Consider the following 11,415-nt stretch of genomic DNA (forward strand, 5'->3'; position numbering starts at 1 on the left):
TCTATGCAACCCAGTTTGCAAAATACAAGAAAATCTCTCTCAATTTCATGATATAAATATTTCTATGCAATTTCAAACTATTAAATCAAAGTGGGGCAGAGAAGGCAGTAATGCAGGAGCCAACGCTCTTCTTCCAACATATTCAATTACTTTAAGCTTTGCAGACATACCTTTCCCAAGCACTGCACCATACCCAGTGCGGTTCCTAAGGGTATTAATTATAAATAGCTTGCAAGAAGAGGAACTGCCAATCATGTCAATTCTTTCTATCTTAGATATTTATATGGCCCCCATTACTATGGTGTCTAAGTGACTCATTTATCTTCACACTACCCCCGTGAGATTGGGGATAAATAGCACTGTCCTTTTACAGAAGGAGAATGAGGTACAGAGAGGCTAAGTTACTTGCCTGAGGTTACACACAAAGTTTGTATCTGAGTAGAGAAGTGAACTTGAGTCCCAGGCTAGCACCCTAACTGCTGGACCACCCTTCCTCTCTAAAATGTGACCTCTCTGAATTTGCTTCGAAATTCTGATCTCCCACAGGACAGGACTGTTATACTGCTTCTGTGCTAGGAGGCTCAGCGCAGCAACCAGGATGCTTTGAACACAAGAATTGTTGTGATTCTGCAGACACAGGACCCAGCTAAACACTGAAGTGTTCAAATAGCCACAAATACTAAGCCAACCTATATTGGAATCAATGGTGGCTTCTCTGCCACAAGTGCAGACCATCCCCTAAATAAACTTTTCAAGGTTCCACTCGTGAAATTATTGGAAATGACAGCAACACTTTTTGCAGTAGGAAAGAGGTGTGTTTTGGGAACCCCTGAATAGACTGTGCATCCCAACTTCTGTCCATCTCTCATTTTAATACCCCACTCATATTTTTCGTCTCCTGTGAACGGAGGTTCTATCTGTACACATGCCATGGACATTTCTGAATCTGTATGAATCGGTGTGATTTGACCCCCAAAAGGCATTTAGCAAAAGGGTTAAATGCTTTACATGCCTATCTTAATTAACAGGCACTGAATGAATCTGTAGATTTGTGGAATTACTCTTACATATGCTGTTCTTTCAAACCAATCAACCAAAAGGTTCTGAATGCTAAAAGTGAGGAAAGGTTCAGAATTGTAACTTGCAAAGTAGACAAGAAACCCCTTTTCCCTTCCTTCTCTCACCTGACTATTGTGTCTGCTAATATGGGTATGATGCATTATCTCAGTTATGTTACCTGCTAAGTAGGAGATCTAGTAAACATTTAAAACGAGACTGTTCAGCATAATATCCAAGTTCATCACCTTTGCCACTTTCATAATACCCATGGAAGGGATCTGTTCTTCCACAAGAAATGTGCTCTATATCTCCCACAATGCCCTATGGCCAAGGATTTTGATGCACTGCAGCAGCTCCGCAAGAGGGGAGACAATGTGCAGCATGTGATCTGTACCAGGGAGCCCTGCCCCTAGAGAAAAAAAGGGGTGTAAGGCACCGTTGTGGCATTTCCAAATTGAAATTTTCAGTTTTCAGTCAAACCTTTTGGTTTTCTGCCCCCCACCCCAATCCCAAGGGGAAAAAAGTGTTTCCAACCAGTTCTACACCTTGATTCCAGTTGTTCTTGTTTCTTGCCTCTCCCCAGTGAATTTTGAGAGTGAGGTCACACATCAAGGGTGGTTATCAGCAGGAGGCAGCTCTAGAGCAACAGTAGTCACTGAGGACAGAGGGTGAGAGGGAAGGGAGGAGAAAAGAGGAGGGAGAGCCCTTAGTTTAATTCCTGATCTAAGAGCTCAAAAACCAGAAAAGAAATTAAAAATAATGAATGATGGGTTCTTTTAAAGTCTTGTTATTTTTAAGCCAATCTTGTGATTTTTTTAAAGCTTTTTTTTAGCAGGTTGAGTGGGAATTTTTGAATGCTTTTGGCTGGCAATACTGAGAGTACCAAGCACCTTCCTTCCCTTTTACACTTACACAGGGACAATTGCAGTTCTTATCCTCTCCTGGGGACAGAGCATACTCACTGATGTTGCCCTTAAAATTTGGGCTTTAAGGGGAGATTTTCAAAGAGACAAAAAGGAGTCTGCTGCCCAAAGAGGGAAATCTCGCCCTTGATTCTAAATTTCCTGTATGTATAACAGAACTAAATTGCAAAATAACAAATATTTGGCTGACGCTGTAGGGTCCAAAGAGCTTAGCCAATCTCCTTATATGAGATATGGAAATGTTCTACACTGTAATTGTCCCCAGTGTGGTATTTGGGACTGCTAGAATCAGAAAATTTAAAAGCACTGCAGAAAAATACACCTGATGAATACAGACAGCAACGTATTTTGGCAAAGCAATTTCCACTATGGTGTGTTCTCCCATCTGTCACAGATGAAAAAAACTACATACATGGCTTGTGGTAGTCAAAGGGTTGTGTCGCTAAACCAACACATAAAAGGGTCAGTTTCACATGATGTCCCCAAGTGCTAGTTATAAGATCTATTTATAACACCCTTGCAGCCAGAGGTGAGTCCCCCACAGGGACTCCATCCTGCCATGTGATGAGTACTACACATGCTTCAGGCCCAACAGAAGGCCATTGTTGTAATGATATCATGTCTCATCCCAGTTTCTCTGGTGAAGGAAGGGAACATCTACCAACTAAGTGGAAAGCTGGGACTCAGAAGAGTTCATTCAAGAACTCAAGGAGACAGTGCAGCAAAGAAGGCAGGAGGACTGTTGCTAGGAGAAAACTGCTTGTCCACTCTTTAAGGGATTATCTCCAGGTCTTTACTGTTTGCTTATTTTGCTCTATGATCCTGGTTTGAATAAGCAGCCTGAGGAGCTAAGGGTGTTTATGAAGAGATTTTTATATTGGCTCTAGAATAACTAACCAGGTCACTTCCCCAGAAAGAGGGGGGTTTACTACTTCTGTGCTATAAAGGCTCTTCTGATGTTTTTGGGGAGGACTTTGGAGCTGGTCTCAGACCTATACTAGAAGACAGACTCTTATGCAAACGTTATTCTAGCGAGCACTGGCAGGTACTCAATAAACTGCCTCCAAATCGCTATGTTTTGTGTGACAGGCACACCAAATAACGCCTTATGAAAAGATTAATTTCCTCCACTCCAGCTGCAGCCCTTTACTCATGCTACATGCACAATGACTTCTGTGGGAATTACACGCATGGCAGGATGGCAGTCAAAAATCACAACCCGTACCCACTTCTGCCTCCCGTAAATCTAGATGTTCTATCCCACATATTAGCTAAACATAGCCCTCTACACTATGCTACCATTCTGCCATTTCTCTGGGTGTGCAGTCTAAATAAAGTATTTCCAGGAACATTAATATTGGATTATGAAATGAAAGATGACAGCCAAGTTTCAGACAATTTTAAGTTATCGGGATGTGGGATGAATATCTAACCTACACCACTCAATCTTCCTATCTAAACATCAGAGACTGCAGGAATATTGGTAGATCCTCAATAAATCAGCATTGTAGTCCTCTTTGTAAACAAATGTGTGGAAGATTAAATGCCATCACTCACTCTGCATCTAGCTGGTACAGAAATATGTTACAATGGAAGGATCTCATCATTGTACTTTGCAACAAATGTGCAATACACAACAGAGACAACGACAGGATAAATCACACATGTCTCAGCAAAGCCAGGAATAGAAAATTGACACTTTAGCTCCAAAACCACAAGCCTCATGCACTTGAGCTAAAGGTGAGCTCCCTCAACTAACAGTCTTGATTCATCTTATTTTTTCAGTTGGTCATCCACTAGAGGATGAGATAGCACACACAATATCTGAATGCTCAACATTCAGGATTATAAATATACAGACAGTTGTCAATAATACAATAGAGAAACCAAAGCTATCATAACATATAAGGTCTCTTAGTTGTTAAATATTTAAACATATTGCTTACAAAAGTGAATACTACACAAAGGGAAATGGTTTAATTGCCTGTTATTTTTACTCAAGTCATCATCATTTTTTGCATTTATGTTGGCTTTTTAGTTTAGTTACCTATGCAAATACATGGTTATGTGGTGCACATCTAACTCTGTGGCAGACCGAAGGGAGAAGTGGGTGCAGGTTATAATTTAGAACTCTATGCTAGTGTAACCCTTCTGCCTGTCAGAGTTGGCAGCAACAAGGGCCGGGTTCAGCATCTAGGGGTTCCATTCCAATAACACAATGCAAAACCGGCTCGAGACCCCACCCAGTGATCTGGGACAAATATATACCACCCCCGCTGGGCGCCTCCAAGAGGCAATATTTCCCCTCTCACAAGCACATAGTCTGAGTGTAGCAAAAAGCCTTTTAATAACAGAGAGAAACAATGTAGTATTATGTTGGGGAACCACCACCAACAGGATTCATAACACAACCCATGAGCAAAACCCACCCCAAGCAAATTGGGGCATGTCATTTCCCTTTGGTTCTTGAGTCCAGCAACCCAAAATCACCCAAAGTCCCAAAAGTCCAATGACCTAAAAGTCTCTGTCCTTGGTCAGGGCAGCCCCAGAGTTCAAAAGTTTATCTGCAGAGTTTTATTTCCCAACCTGGGTAGAGATTGGGGGGAGGTGTTAAGGGGCACCTTACGTGATCCAACACTGATGGCCCCGCCTCTCCATGGGGCTCCGCTCCGCCAGCCGTCCCGCAAACTGCTCTGCTCCGCCAGCCGCTCCGCTCACCGTGCTGGAAATGGCTCTACCATATAGCTTCAGGCTCCCCCACTACTTAACACAACACTCAGTGATTTCAGCTCTTTTGTGATTTCAGCTTGTAGTAGAAGAGCCACAGTGCTGGTGCACCATTAGCTCAAAGTGAATTCAGCTCAGCAGCCTGTAGCTCGACTCCTAATAGAATCAAAATTAGCTCTGATATTCCACAGTGGAGAGAGGAGGAAGTGCAATTAGCATGTAAGGCCCTCACCAGGGGGCCCATGCCACCGGGTATTAATACCTGTTCCCAGCCTCTCTTAATTCACAGAGTTTTGGAACCCATGTCCCTTGCCTAGCAAGTGCTACTTAGTTGATGGCGAGTCCCTCCATCATAACAAAAGGCCAAGTACAGTTCCACTGTCCTTGATTCCCATAATCAGGGTAATAACAATTTATTCTTCCTGCCCCAATAACAGAGACACTGGGGATCCCACAGCAGCCAAAGTGACCATTTGGGCAGCTATGGCCTCATTCTAGGCGGGGTGGGTGTGCCTATGCAAATGAGATCAGCCCCTGAAGTTCTTTTCCACAACTTGCCACACCTCACCACCAGATGTCAGGGTGGAGCTCATCCTGACTCTGCTTACACTAGTTATGCAAAAATCCCACTGGCTTCCAATGTTTCCTCGTTGTACATTAGAACATAGGCATTAAAGGAGTAATCTTACCTTTGCTGTCCAAGATTCAATTATGGAAGACACACAACTGCAGGGCAATCCATCTGCTCGCCATTTGCTTTATCACCTCTACACCAAGCTCCTTTGTTAATCTTCTGTGGTTTTCAGGGGTTCCAAATGAACAAGTGTGGCAACAAGCTATTGCCTCCATGAAGTGGAAAAAAGTGATACTAAATCTCTGAAAATTTTATCAAGTGGTCCTTAATACTGGATTTGGCATAGAGCTCAGTCAAATGGCAGAACAACCATAGTCTCATTTGACACAATCCACTGTGGTAATACACAGTATTAGCCTGGGAGATGGCCACCACACCAGAACTGATGCCACTGGTGCAAGAGTCTGGGAGATGTATTTGCAGTGGGCTGGGAGAAAAGGAGGTTTGGAGGGTGTTTCCTTTTAAAACTACTGTCCAATAGTCAATATACTTGCTCTGCTCTCCCATCCTTTAGTACAACTGCAAGGAGAAGCAGGTGAGAGTGCCCATCTGCCGCCACCTGCCCATACACTTCTCTTTGGCAATCTGGAACCATTGGATCACATGTGGGAGGGGCATCCTATTACCAGCAGATCCCTTTTCCCTATGAGCCAAAAGGCCCTGGGTAAATTAAATGAAGAGAGGTAGAGGATGTCCAGAAGGGGGGCTTGGATGGAATAAGAAAGGATTGGTGGGGCAAAGGAAGGAGAGAATGTGAAAGGGGATGAGAGAAGCAAAGAGACTGACGAAAAAGCTGGGACAGAAATGGCAGAAAAAAGTCATAACATTTCTTCACCTCAAACGACCCCCAGACACTCCTCTCTCCCACACAATATAATTTACCTGTGATAGGACTCCATATAGAGTTGCTGAGCACACCTGCTGACTCACTTGGACAGCCAGACCAGGTTGGGATTAGTAACTCCAATACTGTAATAATGGGTCCTCTAATCTAGTAATATGATTCAAAAGTATTTAAAAAAAATTAAAAAAAACAAAGTCACTCCCCTCTGCAAAACACTCACTGGGACAAGGAACACCTGTAACAGTAAAAGATGTCCTGTGGATATTGCAGTGCTACAGTAGTGGTGTAGTGGGAAGCTGCTAAAGAGCTGAGCCCTGCTCCACGGATGGAACAATTTTCTGGGTGTGTCTGCTTTTCCTGCCTCAGGGAAACTGCACAACAGCAGCACCTACAGTGGGAGGAAGGATCTGCCTTTGTAATTTTAGGTTTAATTTGTGTTCACAGCTGTCATTCTGGAAATGTTGTCTCAGCCCGCACATTAATAGACCATGAGATCACATAACAATGCCATGTGACTGCAATGACAAATACCACACCATAACTCACAGATGGGAAATTGTTGGGCCATACTCTTCAGCAAATACTTATGAATAACATATAGACCTGGGTGATTTTTTTATGAGCAAATAATAAGTTTGCCAAAAAAGCATTTTAGGGGGGCACCAAAACAATTAGCGTATTTGGGTCAAAATTTGGTGAATAGTTTTAGCTGAAAAAACAGAACATATTTTTGCAGGAAGTGTCAGAAGATTTTGAAGTGCTGAATGAAATTTTTGTTTTCATTTTCATATTGATAAGAAAAACCACGAAAATTCAGTTTGGAACACTTCTTTTCCCACCTACCCCTGATTTGTTGCTTCAGCCAATGAATCAGAAAAAAAACAATTATTCACTCAGCTCTAATAATATATTCTGAAAAATCCAGATCAGGTCATGAATGATTTGCAAAGAGACAAAACTTCACAAAGAACATGCTTCGCAGTGAAGAATGTAACCAGCTCTAATCCACAGCAAACTTTGATGTTATTGTGACAGGTTCAGACACAGAGACCCCCTTGGGACTGTCACTTGATGTGCTGAGACTACCTCTGAGCCTGTCTTCCCTGCCAACTTGGGACTTCACAACCCTGCCGTGTTGAGCCAGATACGCTAATCTGCTGCAACACAGACCCAGGGTCTGAACCACATGCCCCAAAGCTGCAGACTTAACTGAAAACAGCTGAAGAAGTGCCCCTGTCTCCAGCACCCAGACATCCAACCCCCAGTGGGATCCAAACCCCAAATAAATCCGTTTGACTCTGTATAAAGCTTAAACAGGGTAAACTCATAAATTATCTGCCCTCTAAAACACTGACAGAGAGATATGCACAGCTGTTTGCCACCCCCCCCCCAACCCCCAGGTATTAATTGCTTACTCTGGGTTAATTAATAAGCAAAAGTGATTTTATTAAGTATAAAAAGTAGTTATGTTTAAGTGGTTCCAAGTAATAACAGACAGAACAAAATAAGTTAAGCAAAATAAAACAAAACACACAAGTCTAAGCCTAATACAGTAGGAAACTGATTACAGGTAAATCTCACCCTCAGAGATGTCCCAATAAGCTTCTTTCACAGACTAGACTCCTTCCTAGTCTGGGCCCGATCCTTTTCAGACTAATGTTGTGTCTTATAGCCTGGGTCCAGCAATCACTCCCCACTCCCCGTAGTTACAGACCTTCATTCCAGTTTCTTTCAGGCATCTCTTTGGGGTGGATAGGCCATCTCTTGAGCCAGCTGAAGACAAAATGGAGAGGCTTCCGGGGCCTTTTATATTCTCTCTTGTGGAAGGAAACCCCTTTGTTCTTCTGTGCAAAAATCACAGCAACAAGATGGAGTTTGTAGCCACCTGGGCAAGTCACATGTCCATGAATGATTCAGCTTTTTGCAGGCCAATGCCATTGTTTACATGTTAGTTTGAATATTCCCAGGAAAGCTCAGATGTGGATTGGCGTCTCCCAAAGTCCATTGTCAGTTAAGTGTTTCTTGCTTGGACACTTACTGAGAATAGTCCTTTTTCAAGAAGCTGACCAAATGCTTCACTGAGACTACTGAGAATCAAACACATTGAGATACAAGTACATAGCCAGTATTCATAACTTCAAATACAAAAATGATACACACACAGACAGCATAATCAGAAGCAGCAAATTACAACCTTTTCATAAACACCTTACTCGACCTCCTTTGTACAAGATTTGGTGCAACTATAGGACCTTAGTTGCAACAATGATCTATACAGTCACAGTTCATGTCATTAACGTCACAGTTATCTCCCACTGTTTTCATTTGTTTTAGGAAGCTCCCTGAGACCTTGATCCTACATAATCTTGTGCATATGAATAACTTTATGAAAGTGAGTAGAACCATTGTCTTCAATGGGGTTACTCATATGGGTAAAGACATCTGTGTGGGTAAATGTTTGCTGAATCAGGGCCAGTTCTAGGGACAACCAAGCAGCCATTTTGGCAACTCTTAGCTGTTGACAGGAGCCATTTTACCAGTCAGAGTACCTTGCCGCCATGAAAAAAAAGCACAGAGGTACAATGCCCCTTTGAAATTGGCTGAAATTGAAATTCCCAGCTCTGACACCACAGAGCCTTATCTGTGTCCCTGTTCCCATTTCCTCCCTTAGCAAAATATGATTCCAATTTCCCCACCCCCATTCCCTGTTCCCATTCCCCCCTTAGCAAAACATGTTTCCAATTTTCCCACCCCCATTCCCTGTTCCCATTCCCCCCTTACTTCCTGATTGACTGCAGACTATATAGTAAAACTTGAGTTCTGCTTAGCTATACCTTAACCAATCATTTTACTGAAATTTAACAAACCAATCCTAACATATTGTAACATGATTATTTAACCAATTATATCCCACCACCTTAATTAGTTTACACCCAGCAAAATTAATTATACAGCAGACAGAAACAATCACAGAACCAGACAGAGATTATACAGATAAACAATAGGGAAATGGGGACTACAGTGATAGAACAACAAAGAAATGAGGATTTCACATCCCAGCTATTGATAAGTGAGTTCTTGCCAGACAGGATGCTATCAAACTAAGTTTCCTTTTACATCTGACTCAGACCCAACTGAACGCCCCCCCAAACATTACTGTGCACCCCTCTTGGAGGGATACCCCACAGTTTGGGGACCTCTGCTCTATGGCATCAAACAAAACTATTTGTCTTCATTTTCAAACCCTTTATGTCATTCCCCTCCCCCATCTATCATCTATAATTTATTATTATGTTAACTTTTGAAATGATGTTAAATGTCCATCGCCCATGTGTAAACTTTTCAAAGAAGCAGTTTCTTACTTTCTCTGCAAAAGACTGCACTCACCACTGGTGTGCCCCCTTGTGGCTAGGAAGAGCATAGGAGGATCTTTGTTGTCTGGTGCACTGTGTAAACAGCAAGTCTGGCCTTGTAGCCGTCTCTCTTCCCATAACTTGGCCCCGCAGCTAGGCCACGTTTAAGAGCACCCTTCTGGCATAACAAAAATCACACAAGCAGGCCATTGCCTGTACAACAGGCCTTTGGACCAAACTCTGGGCCCCATGGTCTGTGTAGCCTCTTGGCTCAGTGCTTTGAATGTCTTTATCCCTTTTTATTGGGTCAGGGGACTTCATAACACCTTTTCCAGTGGCTGGGAGGGGAATCCAGGCCCTCCCAGTCCTCTGGGTCCCAGACTAGGAACCCTGTGGTGACCAGGCAAGCTCTGTCTATCTGCCCCTTCTACCTTACTGGGCTTCTTCCTACTGTGGCCTTTTCCCCACAACCTCTCTAGGTTTATTCAGTGCCAGGATTCTCAGGGTCCATTACCCCCTAGTCCCACAATAAATCCCAGAGCAAAAACACAATCTTAAAACCAAGTTCTGCCCTCCTCAGACATGATCTTTTGTTCCTCAACTGAATGCCTACCAGGGCTCTCTCCCTGGAAGTCTGAGTCCTGCCCTTATATCAGGACTCACTATTGGAGCCTGCTCCATCCTAGTGGCTACTTCTAGTCTCTCTTGGCCCCTTGCCAGACTTCTCTACTTATGACAAGATCCCAGGGCCAACTCTCCCCCTAAGCTTCACCCCCAACACTGGTCTCCCCATTCTCTTGTCCCATAGAAGTGACTGCAGAGTTCTTCACTCTCTCCCTGCAGCCCCCTTCTGCTCTAAACTTCTCCTGTATGTAGTCCTCTCCGAGTCCCTCCACAGCTGAGCTGCATCATCAGTTAAGCATGGCCCACCCTCTAAGTACAGCCCAGTATGTTAACTGGCCTCTCGGGCTCACATTAACTCATTTCTTGCCTGTGTGGGGTATGCACACCATCACACTCCCATGCTGGCCCTCATGTTTGGAAAGAGCAACCTGTAAACATCTGCAAAGTTACCTCATCAGCCTCCTTCAAATCCATGCTTAAAAGTCTCCATTGCCATGATGCCTACAAAAAAACCCTTGACAACAGTTGGGCCTCTGATGTCCTAACACCACTGCTGATCATGTTAACCAATACTGTTTCACTGTTTCCTTTGCCTGCTCCATTGGTCTTTCTGTATCCACCTCTTTTCTCTTGTCTAACACTTAGATTGAAAGCGCTTGAGGGCAGGAATGGTGTCATAAATATAAAGGGAAGGGTAACCACCTTTCTGTATACAGAACTATAAAATCCCTCCTGGCCAGAGGCAAAACCCTTTCACCTGTAAAGGATTAAGAAGCTAGGATAACCTCACTGGCATCTGACCAAAATGACCAATGAGGAAACAAGTTACTTTCAAAGCTGGAGGTGGGGGGAAACAAAGGGTCTGTCTGTCTGTGGGATGCTTTTGCCGGGAACAGATCAGGAATGCTCTTCAGAACTCCTGTAAAAAGTTAGTAAGCAATCTAGCTAGAAATGCGTTAGATTTCCTTTTGTTTAAATGGCTGGTAAATAAGCTGTGCTGAATGGAATATATATTCCTGTTTTTGTGTCTTTTTGTAACTTAAGGTTTTGCCTAGAAGGATTCTCTATGTTTTGAATCTGATTACCCAGTAAGGTATTTACCATCCTGATTTTACAGAGGTGATTCTTTTACTTTTTTTTAATTAAAATTCTTCCTTTAAGAACCTGATTTCTTTTTCATTGTTCTTAAGATCCAAGGGTTTGGGTCTGTGTTCACCTATGCAAATTGGTGAGGATTTTTATGAAGTCTTC

The sequence above is a fragment of the Chelonia mydas genome, chromosome 9 (genome assembly GCF_015237465.2).
Source record: "Chelonia mydas isolate rCheMyd1 chromosome 9, rCheMyd1.pri.v2, whole genome shotgun sequence".
In the NCBI taxonomy this organism is placed as follows: domain Eukaryota; kingdom Metazoa; phylum Chordata; order Testudines; family Cheloniidae; genus Chelonia; species Chelonia mydas.